The 16214-nt window shown below is 37.3% G+C and overlaps 1 protein-coding gene across 1 annotated transcript in view; it reads right to left on the bottom strand.

Annotated features, from left to right (window-relative positions):
* Nucleotides 1-16214, bottom strand: part of Grin2b (glutamate ionotropic receptor NMDA type subunit 2B) — a 438155-nt gene that overhangs the window by 346837 nt on the left and 75104 nt on the right. The window lies entirely within an intron of this gene.

Raw genomic sequence — 16214 nt, forward strand, 5'->3', positions numbered from 1 at the left:
AAATTCATTGTTTAATCATTATTAACCAATGCCAAACTGCAAAAATTGAAGCAAGCAGCATACCTTCCACCAGCTAGCCACCAATCTGTGAAACAACATTCACGAGAGTACTGCACCTTATTTAATAGATGTACACCTAACAATCTACACATATGAGAAGTGATTCGAATACACAGCGTGTGTTTAAATTTTGTAAATTTATTACAGTAAAAGACCTTGTAATAGAGTTTAATCCTTCTTAAAACTTTCCGAGTCACTTTGAATACACTTATCCTGGCATTCTTGCCATTTTCTAAAGCATTTTTGGAGGTCCACTTGACGGGAATATTTGCAAGGCGGGATCAAGAATAGAGTGAATGCTGCTGCTCACTGTTATGCAAGGAAAACAGACTCACAAACACACCACAGAGTGACCCTGTCCACCTCACTGTATCTGGCACCGTGCAACTTCTGGCTCTTCTCCAAATGAAACATGATCTTGGAAAGTAAATGTTTTGAATCCATTCAAGACAAGAGGCGACCAGGACATCGCAATTAGAGACACCAACAAAAGAGGATTCTAGAACCATTTCAGAATTAGCAACAATGATGGGATCAGTATGTACAAAATGAGAGGGATTAATAGAAATATATTCTTTGCTGTAATAAAATTTAAAAGGAATTTTGTTTTCCGAAACTGGGAATTGAACTCAGGCTTCCCAGACAGGCACTGTGCCATTGAGCTATATAGCCCTGCCCCAAATTTTAAAATTTAAACTCAATTGTATAGATTCATTCTACAGATATTTAAAAGATGTTTACTCAAAAGCACATTATGATGGCAAATATTTAAAGCTGTGATTTTTAAGGAACGAAAGTGTTAGAAAAAACCAGTCAAGGACAATCAAAAAACACAGCAATATGACAGTGTTCAATATCAGCTATAATTACACAAGTAAACTAACACACAGTAGAATTTAATTTTACCTACCAAATCATAGATTTTACTGAAGAACTTGACAGGACACAGAATACTCACGTATTGCTATGGGGGATGTAAATTGAAACAAACCATTTTGGGAAGGCCATTTGGCATTATGGAGCAAGAGCTTTGCAAATGCTCATACCTTTGACCCTGTAATTCAATTTCTGGGAATCTGTCCTTAGGAAATAATGTAAAATACAGACAGAAAAGCTTTATACACCAAAATGTGCACTGCAGCATCATTTATAATAGTGAAAAACTGAAAGTAATTAAATGGCTGACAGTAAGAAGGCGGTTAAGTAAATTATGCTATAGCTTTATGACAGAATGCTAAATGGCCTAAAAATTATGTTTACCAAGAGTTTTTAATAACATAGAAATATCCTTATGCTTATGCTGTGATGTTAAATCAAAAAAGCAGCACAAGAGGCAGTACAAACTCCATCTATTTAAAAATGCATAGAAAATGCTAAAGAAAACATCAGAATGCTAACAGCAATTGTCTGTTGGCACTTAAGTGATTTTTTTCTTTCAGCCACAGTTTTTCCATTTTTCCCCACATATTACACAATGGACATATGCCACTTTTATAATCAGAAAAATGTTAAAATTATGTATTATGCACATTTAAGTATTTATGCCAGGCATTTAACAGGAAAGGATAGGGCCTGGATGAAAAATGAAACTGAAATGACACAGAGAATCATGTTAATGAAGATCAGCCTCTCCCTGTCCTTTTTGATAATACTACTAAATTTTTAAGGCTGTGTTTTGATTTAACAGTTGCGTGCATATGAGATATTTACCCCATTAATTGGATAAAGTGCATAAATCTGTCTCAGGTCACATGTTTCTTACTGCTAATGTAAAAGAATCACGTCATGAATCCTTTTGGAAAGAATCATTTCTGTAAAATGAAAGTTGTGATCTAATTCTGAGTTGTGAAGTTTAAACAGCTGCATCTTCTTCTGTGTGCAGGTTCAGACTCTTGTCTGGTGCATGAATATGAATGTACATGCATTATGCAGACACAGCCCCAAGAATATTAGAGCGCTGCACCAGAGTTTAGCTCAATCCTTCCCTCACCATGTGAAGAAGCTGAGACAAATTACACATCTTCTTAAGAACCCTTGACCTGTCAGTGGTAACTCCAGTTTGGTGACTTCTTACAAATTTATGCTAACTTTTTTCACTTGAGTGGGACAACCCTAAGAAAATGAAATTCTCAGATAAACTTGCAGCAATATCCAACTCTTATTCAACCCGAGAAATACTGACTTACATTTTAACCATTTTATATGTCCCTTCATTAAAGAAACTTGAAAAGCTATGTGGCTGAGCTCTTCGAAATGTGACTCGAGTGGTCCCTAGTAATCTCAATTAGTAGAAGTGATGAAATGTAGGAGCTACAGGAGCGACATGCCTGTAATCTCAGCACCCAGGAGGCAGAGGCAGGAGGATCGTCTCAAGTTCAAAGCCAGTTCGGACTACAAAGTGAGTTCAACACGTAGGAAAATCTGTCTCAGAAAAAAAAAAAAAAAAAAAAAAAAAATCCCTTCTTTAAAAGTAGGACCTAAGGGAATATCTACTTTGTTGGTGTTCTAAGATCAAAATAACTCCTCCCCAAATGTGAAAGGTCAACAATTTCAAAAGTTCTTAAGAAATAACCAAAAAGCAAGTTAAACTAAACTTTCTAGATAATAAATATTTTATTATTCTGGTAAAGCATTAAAGTAATTATCCTCTATAATTAACATATGTAACATTCTTCAGGGTAATTTTTTATTAAGATGGCTTCAGAAAAAAAATTGTAAATATAGATCTTTAGGTCTTTTCATATTTTACCAATTCCTCTAAGTTTAAGGCAAAAGAGTTGTCTCAGCTTAGGAGTCCTTGTGTCTATAATCAGGGATCTATTATTATGTACAGCAAAGGTCGATGAAGTCATGACTTAAATTCTATTGGCTGAATACCAAAAGTCCATTCACATCCAGGCAGCCTTTACAACAGATGCATGTGGACTATATTATCTAAATTTTCTATTACATCTATAGTCTGTATACAAGTATTTTCTGCTTATTTAATCTTGGTAATCAAATAAAACATGAAGTATGCAAACAGAAGGCGAGATGTGACGTCCGAGGAGAGGGGAGGCATCGAACAAGGCCCTGCCGGTGAGGAGGCTCCTTTAATTGGCAATAAACTCAGAGCTGAGAACAGCCCAATGGTGCCAGGGGAAATGAGTAATAGTGAGAAGACCAGGACAGGAGTGTGGAGCTGACGAAGCTAAGGTGCAGGATGAGCTCGGCTATGACAAGTCCATGGAGGATTGTAATTAAAGATCAAAGTGGACACTTGGAATGGAACCAAGAAGAGGATATGGTGTCCAATAAAAGAACAAAGGCCTGCAGTGTTTCCACTGGCCGCAGAGGGCGTGCTAAGTATACAAATTTATGAAAATGTGGGTGGTTTAGGATAGCAATAGTTAAGTCTATAGTAGTGTTTGGAAAATTTGAAACATATCCTCAAATAAATACAATGTACAACTACAAGGCAATGACTTCCATAAGTCCTACTTTAACAATCCATGGGATGCCTTTATTATAGTCACAGGTGACCTCCTGGCTCTGTGGACAAGTGAAGCCCTTGGAGAATATTGGAATATAAAATATGTTGGGGTGGCTAGAACCTTTGGCTCTTTAAAAACATAAAGGAGATTGTCACTTCGCAAGCAAGTTAACGTCATACACATGAACACACAGACAAGATAATTCAACAGCAAGGACAACTGATAATGTGGTTTAACATACATGACCAGCAGGGTGTCATGGGGTAAGCAGTTCGAACTTTTTGAGCCACAGCCTATTTCTGTGAAATGGAAATAATCATACCTAGCTGGCAGATATTGTGTCAGAATTAAATTAGATAATGTAAGCAGTGTACACAGAAGGATGCCTGAAATATCTGCCCCATAACAGATACTAGTTATGGCAATGGTCATGCTGATGAAAATGTTACTTACTTAAAATATGTAAATTTCCTCTTCTTTCACCCTTTTGATTGCCCTAAAAAGGAAGAGCCATTTCTCTGACTTCCTTGCTCCCCACAAATCTCTAAAAAATGGACAAGAATTAGGAGAAAGTGCGATGTGTTTTAAAAAATGTTTCTCACCAAGTTTCTCAGTTTCTCACTTTAGTCAGTCTCTGTCGTGCCTCTCACATGCAGGAAAACCATGACTTCAGCATAGTGAAAGCCTCCTGCAGAGCGGGTCTGAATGGCTCACCTAATCTGTGCTAGCACACTCTAAAAATAAGACCCATTCCCATCACCTTGGTAAAATCAAAGCTCCCAGTGGGCAGGCACAGAGGAGGAAAACACTAGTGTGTAATAAAGAAGGAAAAGATCAGCTAAGAAACTCCTCAGTCTCTAATATTTGACAAGATTAATAACATTCATAATTAATATATTAACCTCATTATTTGACACTTTGCAAAGAAGACCTACTGAAGCCACTTATATTCTGTACATTACAGAAAACATGGGCTCACGGAATCCAGAGCCCTTGAACCCTGGGAAGTACATAACTATGCGATCTCAAGCGAGACACTCTTTGAGCTTTGGGTTCTCTGCTTAGAAAGCACAGATGCTGTATTAGGTAATCTTAAAGGGCCTTTCCAGGAATAATGGTGTATGAGTGGTCAAATACTTCTTTTAAAACTGCATCAATAAAATAACAAGAGCTGATAGATAAATAGATGGTATTTAGATAGATGATCAATAGACAATAGACATACAATAAAAGCACATTTTGTTGGGAAAATTATAAAAATATAAATATGAATCAAGTATTTAGTTTTACTGAGGAATTATGTCCTGAGTTGAGATCATTTTAATAAATTAGTCTTTAATACCACATATCTTACCTCACACCTCCCACTGCCATCTTTATGATAAAGGGCACCAAAACCAGCATTGGTTCTACCAACAAGGCTTGTTTCTAACAAATGAAAAAGAGAGATGGAAAAAGTAGCAATAACATACAGTGATTGAGTGGGTTTTTTTCTCTGATTTTTTTATCTTTTATTTTTATTTTTTAAAGAGAAAAAATATTAAAAGAAAAAAGCATTAGAAACAATACAGAATTTCAATAAACAAAATGGTAGGCTTGACTGTGTTGGATTGTTTTGCTGAATTTACGCACCTATAGCATTTAGATGCCAATAGAATACTTATCTCTGACAAGAATAAACAAAAAAAGGGGATACAAAGGAAGGATGATTTTGTATCTGCATATACAGAATAGTTAGGCTAGATATACAGCTACTTTCACTTAATTCAGTGAGAAGAAAGATTTGCACTAATAGTGTTTGGACAGGATATTCTGTCTGCATCTTGTACTATAAATGGGACCCATTCGGGTTGACACTGGCACAGAGGGGTTTTTCTATATTGTTGCTTTTATGCATATGATTGCACAAATAATCAAAAGATTATCAGGAATAAGTTAAGGTATTTGTCAAAGACCATGTCATTGATAAATGGCAGAGGAAGGATTTGTACCCGGGCTTACCTAGTGCCCAACTTGGTGTTTTAACCACCGAAGTGGAGCACATCCCTTGCTTGCCACTCTATTGCCACTATGTGGCCAGATCATCCTTCCTGACGGATGTGGGGGAATGAAAGAGGCAGAGCACAGATCTCATCCTTCCTTGGCTTCCGTTTTTTTCTAGAATATTCCCCTGGCCAGTGATGAGAACAACAACTACTGCTGTTATTACTACTGCTACTATTACTTACCATAACCACTTTCTGAGAATCATGTTCTACTGGACACAGTACTTGGTTTAGGTAAGAATTACATGTCCCATTTCTTCAGATGAGAAATTTTCAAATTCAGAAAATCTGGTAATTTGCTTCACGTCACGCTAGTTTAGAACAAAGTCTGACAGAGACTGAACTCAAAATGTATTTTAAAAGACTTGGATGCTAAAATCAAGACCACATTAATCACAATGACCTAGGAGATTAGCTTATTCATGGGTCCTATCCATTCAATGCAAAGCAAAATCTTTTTAAAGTAGCTTTCCTTCAACCTGTAAAACAGTGCTAAAGGTGGGGGGAGAGGGAGAGGGAGAGAGAGAGAGATGATACTTTGTATTGTTCAATAGAAATAACACAAGACACCATGGTCCAGCAAAAGTTAGTAGATCAGTGTCAAGTTGAAGAGTGGTTGCAGGGCCATCAAAGAGCTGCCTTCCATAAGATATGTTCAATACAAATGCGAACAAAAACAAGCGGAAATGTCCAGGGGGTATCCCCTTTTGCCCTAAGAATTTTGGCCAGGTATACAGCATAGTGGTTAGAATTGCCAGGCACACATGAAGGAATCCATAAATATTACATTTAATTATTTCATATGTCAAAATGATAAGTTAAACCAAATGATTCATCTGTAATTAAATAAGTCAAAAGAGAAAATGCCAACTACCCACTTCCTGTTAGGAGGCATAAACAGAAATTGCCATATTAAGAAGTTGAAAACTTTTCTTATTTTATCTGATGCCAAAACCCTTCTAAGGAGATACAGCTATGGCCATACTTTCCTACAAGAACCTATGGATACAATTTGTGGAAGGCAAAGTAAGTAACGAGATTTTTTTTTAATTGAAGAATAACGTCACAATCCTCTTCAAGTATTTGAAGATCTCACATATACCCTCGTTATGGTTAGATCTAAAAGATCTCCCTAAATTCACATGCGCATGAAAGGTGCATAGTGCATAGAGACACTACTCATCCATAGCTGAGTGTGCCATTAGGAGATGGGGCCTGGTCACAAGAGGCGGCTCACTGGGCTGTGGCCCAAAAGTTCTCTCTCCACCCGCAGCTCCTCCCTTCTCCCTCTGCTTCCTGACCCGCACAACGTGAATCACTTTCCTGCCCCTGGCCCTTCTGCCATGACATTCTGACATGGAGCCAATCAGCTATGAATTGAATTCTCTAAAACCTTCAAGCTAAAGTAAACCTCTCCTTTAAATTGTGGGTATTGAGTGTTTTGTTCCAGTGACAAGAAAGTGATTAAGACAATCCTAGGCAAAGTCCTGAGTTCACACACTCAAAAAAAAAGACAGTCCCTAATCTAGGTACCAGCCTTGTTTCCCACCAACTCCCCAAAAGGATACCTACATACTATTCCTAGGACTTCAGAGGGCATACCTTACCATTCCATGCTACTTTCAGTAAAACTCAAATCCTACTGAATAGTATAATAACTTTCTTACTTTTCTTTGTAATGACACAGCTAATTACACATTGCTGAATAATATATTTCATTCTTTTTTTGATAATTTCACATGAATAGACTATTTGCATTGTTTCAATTCTTCGTTTCCTTCTGAGATTGGGTCATGTTGTTAAACACAGCTATGGCTTAGTTACCTTAATTGATGTAAATTGTTCCATTTCATAGTTGTCCTTCAATTTCTTAATATATACTGAAAGGCAGATAAGACCTTTTGGTGGATTTCAGTTTGTGACCTCAATTCTTATTTAATAACCCTAGTACAATGAAAAATTAGTTTCTCTAAGATTCAAATTTAGTAGATAATGCCAATATTTTCCCAAATTGAACCAGTCATATTTCCACAAGCAGTATAGAAGTATTTTTTTATTCTACATTGTCACCAACACTTTTTTTTCTGTATTTAGGGCAGGGCCTACAGGGTGTTTAGGGTCTCACTACTAGATCGGACTCCTAGTGATTCTCCTGATTACAGCCTCCCAAGAGCTGGGATTACAGGCGTGTCCCACTGCGCCCAGTCTCAGTTGCTACCTCAGTGTGGCCCAGGGGTGGGACTGGCATGGCAGGCCCAGGGATGGGATCCCTGGCCTCTGCACCTGCTTGCAGGTGCTTTAATCTGCTGAGCTATTTGGTGGGCCATGAAACACTTGTTTTCATGTCAAGCTGTAAAAAAATTTAATCAATCATCAATCCCCGGAGTGGTGTGCCGGCCCCGCCCCCAGGGCATGTTGAAAGGGGGATTGAGACTCAGCATGGTGGAATGTGCCTGTAATCCCAGCACTTGGGAGGCTGAAAACAGAACCACTATGAGTCCAACCTGTGTAGTGAGACCCTATAGACCCTGTAAATACACACAATAAATAAATAAATAAATAAATAAATAAATAAATAATCAATCAATTGAGAACATAGTGGCAATATAGGATGGTTTTGCATGTCTCCTCAGCAAACTAAAGTGCCTGCTTAGGCACAGAGCAATGGCCAGGGTTTGATCCCCGGTGAGCCATGCTGGCTGCACCGCACTGAGATAGCGAAGAGACTGGGCATGGTGGCACGTGCCAATAATCCCAGCATGTGGGAGGCTGAAAACAGGGCAATCACTAAGAGTCTGATCTAGTAGTGAGACCCTGAACACCCTGTAGACCCTTCCCTAAAATACAAAAAAAAAAAAAAAGAAAAAGAAAGGAAGAAAAAAAAGAAGAAAAAAAGAAAGAAAGAAAGAAAGAAAGAAAGAAAGAAAGAAAGAAAGAAAGAAAAAAGAAAGAAAGAAAGAATTTCCATTTCTCTGCATCCTAATGGGACTGAATGTCTTCTTATATTTATTGGCCAGGTGAATATCCTCTCCTTGGAGTGGCCTACTTGACTATTTTATTACTGAACATCTTCTTTACTATTAGTAATCATACAATATTTATTCTTTTATAAATTATTGTTACTTTACATATATATATAAATACATGGCACTTACACGTCCTTTATAAAATCGAAATCAGTGTTAGGCAATATGCTAGCCAGTAGCCACAAATGGCTTTTAAGCACTTTGAATGCAACTAGTAAGGGGAAAGATTTACTTTTTATGAAGTTAAATTTATTTAAACTTAAATAGCAACATGAGGCTACTGGCTACCCTACTGAACAGAACAACACTACACGGGTCTTTTGTCAGCTGTATATCTAGTAAATATTTTTCCTACCCTGTGATCTGTCTTTCCGTTATCTTTATAGCATGATTTGATAAGCAAAAGGCCTTAAATTTAATGTCATTAAATGTATCAAACTTATCCATTACAATTAGCATCATTTTATATGAAATATTTTTCCAAATCCAATTTCTGTGAATTGGATTTTGTGAAAGTCCTTTAAATTTTATGAGTGTTTTTACCTTTGACATTTACATTTTGGGGCCATCTGTCCTTATTTTTGTATATGCTGTGAAGAACCTAATTCTTGTGGGTACACAAGAACCCAATTTTTACAGCACTAATGATTAATAAGAGCATATTTGCCCATGCAAACAGCCTTGTGCTTGGGTCATTTATCAAGTATCTACAAATGGGGTCTGTTTCAGAAACTTTGTATCCCATTCCATTGGTAGATTAGTACACACTTGCTAACTACCCATGTTTTGAAATCAGCCTTGATGCCTGGTAGGGGTTCTCCAGTTTGGTCTTTTTTGAGAGGGTTAAGACTAATTAGTTATTTGGTCTTCCACATAAATTATAGAATATATTTGCCAAAAATTCTTCCCTAAAACTCTAAATTTTTATTTGGATTAAATTTAATCCTATGTCATGATGAGGTGAGTTTAGAGTTTTCAACATGGTCTGTTAATATGAGAATACAGTATATATATATCTCTCTGTTATGCTTATGTTTCAACTTATGCTCTGTACTTTTGAGATACATTTGTGTATCTGCATTATTTATTCCTTTCTTGTTTTTAATTCCTGCCTTAGTACTATGTGACACTAAACAAAAGTGAAAATGTAGTACAACTTTGTCTTATTTTTTCCAGAAGTAGAAATTGAATAAAAGGCTTTCTCACTGAGCTACACCCCAAGTCATTTGTTTTTTTTTTTTTTTTTTTTTTTAATTTTGAAAAAGGTAAAGGGCTGGCCAAATATCTCAGCATATTAAAGCACCTAGAAGCAGGTGTAGGGGCCAGGGGTTCAATTCCAAGGCCTGCTGTGCTGGCCCCACCCCTGGGGTGCACTGAAGCAGCAACTGAGACTGGGCATGGTGGCACGTGCCTGTAATCCCAGCTCTTGGGAGTCTGTAAACAGGTGGATCACTATGAGTCTGATCTAGCAGTAAGACCCTGAACATCCTGTAGGCCCTTCCCTAAAAATACAAAGAGAGAGAGAGAGAGAGAGAGAGAGAGAGAGAGAGAGAGAGAGAGAGACAGAGAGAGACAGAGAGAGACAGAGAGACAGAGAGAGAGAGATAAAGCAGGATCATCATCTTCAAAGTAGTTTTTCACAATACAAGATAGAGACAAAAATATCTCCAATTGATATTAGCATGAACCTTCCTTTTCAATGAACTAAGAGATACCAATAGCATAGATACTTTGCCTTTTTCCCCTTTTCCCTTCCTTCCTTTCCCTTTTCTCCTCTCCTAGCTCCTTTAGTATTATTTATTTTGACAATCACTAAACTGCTTAGGCTGGCCTTGAACCTGCCATCTTCTGGCCTAAGCTTCCCAAAGCACTGGGTTCTGCACATAGGGCACTTTACCCAGTCTGTCTTCTCAATGCACAACTCACTATCACATGTAATTTTTATAACTAGTCTATCAGAACAAAAAATAATTCTCTGGATTATGAAGAATTTAGCATCATAAATGGACATTAAATTTCAAATACACAGGCCTTTAAGTGGCTGCTTCCACAAAGCTGTCAGCCTCGGGTTGCTGGAGTTCGAACCTCACAACTCTCCCACTGGCCAAAAGTGCCCTGAAGGCATTCGAGGAACAAAAAAAAAAAAAAAAAAATCCTTATTCCATTTAGGGGGCCTGGCCCTAGCTCAGGCCTTTAAGTGGCTGCTTCCACAAATGGTGTTTGTAAATAGGATCACAAGTCCGCATCTTGTACAGCAATTAACCACTAAGAAGAATATATGCAGTGTATTATTTGTTGAAACTGTCCTTCCGATTTGATTTGAAACTGTCTCATTGCTATCTGTTTGTCAATAAAACTTTGAAAAAATAGAAAGAAAGAAAGAAAGAAAGAAAGAAAGAAAGAAAGAAAGAAAGAAAGAAAGAAAGAAAGAAAAAAAAAAAAAAAGCTGTCAGCCTCGGTTTGCTGGAGTTCGAACCTCACAACTCTCCTGCTGGCCAAAAGTGCCCTGAAGGCATTCGAGGAACAAAAAAAAAAAAAAAAAAAATTCAAATACACTGGGCACCTATTAGAATAAAGTGATTTTCTCTTTTAATCTGTTAACGTGATGAATTGATTATTCTAATTGATTTTAAAATGGTAAATAAACTTTGAATTCCTAGGGAAATATTTGGTCATGATAGATAAGTGATTTCAAAGGTTGTTACATCTGACTTTCTAGGACATTTTCATAAGAGTTTTTACATCTATATTTGTGACATAGATTGGTCTGTAATTTTATCTTCCTCATAGTGCTCTGCTGAGTTTTGGGACTGAGATTATTTAAACTCTTTAAAGAAACAGAACAAAACACAAATCTTAAGACATTTCATCCCTTTTTTATTCTATGAAATAGTCTGTGTAAGACTTAAATTTGTCTTTCTCTTAATGGTTGACAAAACTTGTCTATGAAGCCATTTAAGTCTATTACTTCTGTCAAAGGAAGTTTTTTTTCTTACTTTAACAATCATAATCTTTGCATTTGCAATTTATTTATCAATCAGTATTTATAAATCATATTTCCTAATAATTTTCCTATTTCAACTACATTTTTAATCCATCAGTGTAAAGTTTTGTAATTTATCTTCTTATTTCATGTAGTACTTATAATGATACCTCCTTTTTACTGCTTACAACATCTGTGCTTCACATCCCATTTCATCGGCCATACTTGTCAGAAGTTAACAAATGTTTTATTCTTCATTTGTATTTATCTTAGTTATTTTTCTCTTGTTGCTGGGGCAAAATACACAACACCCAAAGTTAAAGAGAAAAGAATCACTTAGCTTGCAGTTTGTGGAGGTTTTGGTCTATAATGGGCTGACTCCAAGGCAGGTTAGTACATGCCAGAGCAACAACCTTTATAGCAGTAAAAGACAGCAAAAGCAACAACAGACAAAGGGGAGACAAGACTCTTTCTGCCCCTAGTATTGTCCCAGTTTACCATGATTAGGGTGGTACGAGCCAGTCAGTGGACTGATCCAGCAGTCACCCACCCTTAATCCCAGCACCCTTAATCCTAGTATTGAACCCTGAATAATCACACACTCTAGATTCAGCCACCTCTGCAGAAAAAAACACATCAAAAACTGCATGAGGCTGTGGAGGGACCTGTAGACACCAATCATAATGTTATCCAAAAAAATGTTCAGATGTTGATAAGTACTTCATGTTGTAAGTTCACCATCAATGAATTTCTGTACTCATGCTTTAAATTTTTTTGGCATTTTTATGTTATTTCCCTCCTAATTTTATAAGACAGATACCTAACTTGCTAATTTTTAGATTTATTTAAAGTATAAGCTATAAAAAGTATAAAGAACTATTTTATCAGACTACTTTACATATAATGACCACACTATTTTAGTTATTGTTCCGTTTAAAAAAACTATTTTTAACATACAAGTTATTTAACCCAAGTACACTTGATTTTCTAATAATACTTTTTTTAATTTCTAACTTCAGTGTACTGCAACCAAAAAAAAAGTTCTTTTTTTTAACCTTGATTTTTTTTTTTTTTTTTTTGTGGAACTGGGGATTGAACTCAGGTCCTTGTGCTTGTCAGGGAAGCGCTTATTCCACTGAGCCATCTCCCTGGCCCCTTAACCTTGATTTTTTCCCCTCAAAATTTACTGAGATGTAATTTAAATTCTGATTTAAGTGATTAATTTCTCAAATGTCTCATGTGTGCTTGAAAACATATTTAGGAGATTTTATGTTTTTGTTTATGTCTCCATGTTGTTTCTTAGTAATACTCATTAAATTTTCTATATCTATATCAGTATTTTGTTGACGTAGTTTATTGGTGACTGACAAGAGGATTTTTAAATCTTCTATAATAATTGTTAGTACTCTACATTTATCCCATGCAACTATTGGTTTTGATATACACATTTTCAAGTTTGCTACTAGTATTATCTAATCTAAAATGTATATACCTCCCAAGGGAAAGCAAGGTATTATAATAATCTTTTATGTTTCTTTAGTTGATCTTGTGCTGTAATATCATGTTGTAAGAATTAAATAAATTTAAGAGACAAAATTTAAAATATTTAGAATATTTTCATTCATTCCTAGTTCCTGGAGATCCTTTTGAGTTTCTATTTGATTTCATTGAATTTGGTAAGAACAGTTGTTTCTCCGTTTGTGCCTGACGATTTCACAGCCTGTAGGGTCTGCCCGTCTGCCTCTGCAGTCCTCGTTCCTTGTGGATCTTGCTGGTTTTGTGCTGCGAGGATTATCTCTGGTGGACTCACTGCTGACTGCTCTCAGCCCTTGAGAATGAGAGGCGGTCCCAGAAGTTCAGGAGGAAGGCGTCTTCCTCCCACGAAGCTGTCCCTTCGCTTCTGCCAGGCACTCAACAGAACCGCTATCGCACAAGCGCCGCCAATGAAAGCCGCTGCTCAGCAGTTCCTCACTGTCCCCTGATGCAGTCCAGGCGGCAGGGATTTCATTGAGTGGGGAACCAGCTGTTAGAATTTGCCAGGGGTAGGTTTTCTCTCACTTCCTTCTCAGTCCCCTTCTGCTCAATCTCAAGGCGGCTCTGCATAGAACTGCCTGGGGAGGTGACCACTGTTTACTTCTGGTTGAGATTGTGGCTGAATATGAAGGGGCAGAAGGGTCTCTAGGTTCCCCACTGAGGCTGAGTTCCATGCTTTGTTTTTGTCTCCTCAGCCAGGTCATCAAAACTGCAGCTGTTTCTTTTTTTCTTTTTTCTTTCTTTTTTTTTTTTTCCTTTCTGTATTTAGGACAGGGTCTATAGGGTGTGGAGGGTCTCACTACGTAGATCGGATTCTAAGTGATTCTCCTGTTTTCAGCCTCCTGAGTGCTGGGATTACAGGCACGCGCCACCATGGCCAGTCTCTTTTGCCTTCTCAGTGTGCTCGGGAGCAGGGCGGTACTGCAGGCCAGGGATCCAACCCCTGGCCCCTGCGCCTGCCTAAGCAGTATAGCTCTGTTTCTAGTACCAGCAGAGCCACTGGGTGAGTGGAGCCCACAATGCTTCTCCTCTCCCTAGATTTCAGCCTTGTAATTCTTCCTTTTCCTTAGGGCAATTAGTGGCTTTTATGATAACACCCTTTTTATCCAGTATTTTAATTTGTTCTTAGCAGAGAACAGGGCTAAATAATCACACTGCAATATTCCCAGAAGTGACACTGCCTTTTTCACTTAAATTACTTAATATATTCCAGGTTGTATTTGGCCTCCTAAGAACAAAGACTTCACAAATCCATGGGTAGTGATGTCCTTATTCCCTGCTTTTCAGTGTCAAAGTCTAAAGTAGACTGGTGACCAGAGCATTCTTCTATCTCCTCCCATGCTACATTCAATTAATTACAAGGACAATTTTTTGAGTTTCAAAAACAATAGATTATGGAAAGACAATATCTGCTTGATGATGCAGAGACAAATGTTTGGGTCCTAGAAAGTTAGTTCTTCCACATCCTGTTGTGAGTGGGATCTGTGTGCTTACGCAGATGACAGAGGGAGAGAAGGAAAGAGCGACTAAAATAATTCAGTCAGTTAAAATCATTGCACGCTGTTGTATGCATAGTTATAGGACTTTTGAATGGGCAAGAGAACAACAATTTCTGTATCTGGTCAATGAGAACAAACTGTTCTAATAATGTCATTGTCAAAAATGAATACAATGCAAGAAACCAGTCCAACAGTGAACAAGATTAATTTGTATCATGGAAATTTGTAATTTTAAATAATTCATACTTCCTATGTATCTATAATTCAGATACTACATAAATGACTCTCACTAAGCATAATATTTGCAATAGAAAATATAGCAAGCACATCATGTTAGCTACTAGCTAACGGTGCAAGTTATTTGGCATCTTTTGTGTCACAGACTTCATGATAAGGCTAAGAGCACAGACACAAATTGTATAAGATTCTTTCTAGCCTGGTATTTCTACCAAGGATTTATCTATAATAAAGCCGTGTATTCTAAATAGAAATTCATTTAGAAATAAGCTTTTTGCATAAACTAATCATGTGCAATAATCTCACAGACAACATGCTAAGCGAAAGCCGCCGCACACAACAGAATTACTGCTTGACTCCCTATATACAAAGCCCAGGAGCAGGCAAAACTTGTCCACAGCTGTGGGAAGCCTGCACAGTGGTTCTGTAAAGCAGGGGATAGTATGATTTGGAAAGGGGCACGAGGGGCATGATGGGCCTCTCCGGGCTGTTGAAAATGCTCTGCATCTCTCTCTGTATGATTACATGGGCATGTACATACAGAAAAATTCACTGATCTGCACACTTGAGATGTGTACACCTTCCTGTGTTTATTACACGTCATTTTCTTTTACAATTTATAAACCAAGATTCAAGAAATTGAAAAGTATCCTTTACATATCTCAGTATTTCTTGAAATTCAGCATAAAATAATTCATCCTCTTGAAAAGAGCGCATATGAATTGTATTTAATATATTTCTGTCCATGAATGTCATTGTTGTAAATGAGTACAATATTTTAAAATCCTGAGATAATATTCCAGCACTTTGAAAAAAATTCCTAATTCAATTTTTCACCAAGTCAGCATGGTATCCCGACCCGTCCTACCCAATAAGCCAATGATTTTAAACTCAGAATTCTCTGGCCTGTATACCTTCCTTTGCCTTTACAGCATAAAAATATTTATATCATTTAATAACTCTGGAAGCTAAATCTTTCATCCTGGGCTTTCACCAAACTTTCCCATCCTAGTGGGGGAAAATAAGAAAGTCATACATAAATATTCCAAGGGACTCGACACTGTGAGGAAAAAGGCACCTCACAGATCTCAGTTATCACAGAAAATCCTGAAAACTGCTGCTAAACACGTACACTATCTGGAGCCTGCTAATAACTGCCAGCATTATCATTGTGTGAATCGTGCTAAGCCCTGACTGGCTTTATGCCAATAGATAACCATAATAATTCACAAGATGACTACTAATATTATCCCCATTTTGCAGATAAGAAAACTAAGGGTTGGAAGAGTTCAGAAAAATATATCCAACCTGGTTGGCTAGTAACTGGCAGGTGGCAGGTTTTAAATCCAGAAGCTTGA

Source organism: Octodon degus, unplaced genomic scaffold, assembly GCF_000260255.1.
Source record: "Octodon degus isolate 3935 unplaced genomic scaffold, OctDeg1.0 scaffold00012, whole genome shotgun sequence".
Taxonomy (NCBI): Eukaryota; Metazoa; Chordata; class Mammalia; order Rodentia; family Octodontidae; genus Octodon; species Octodon degus.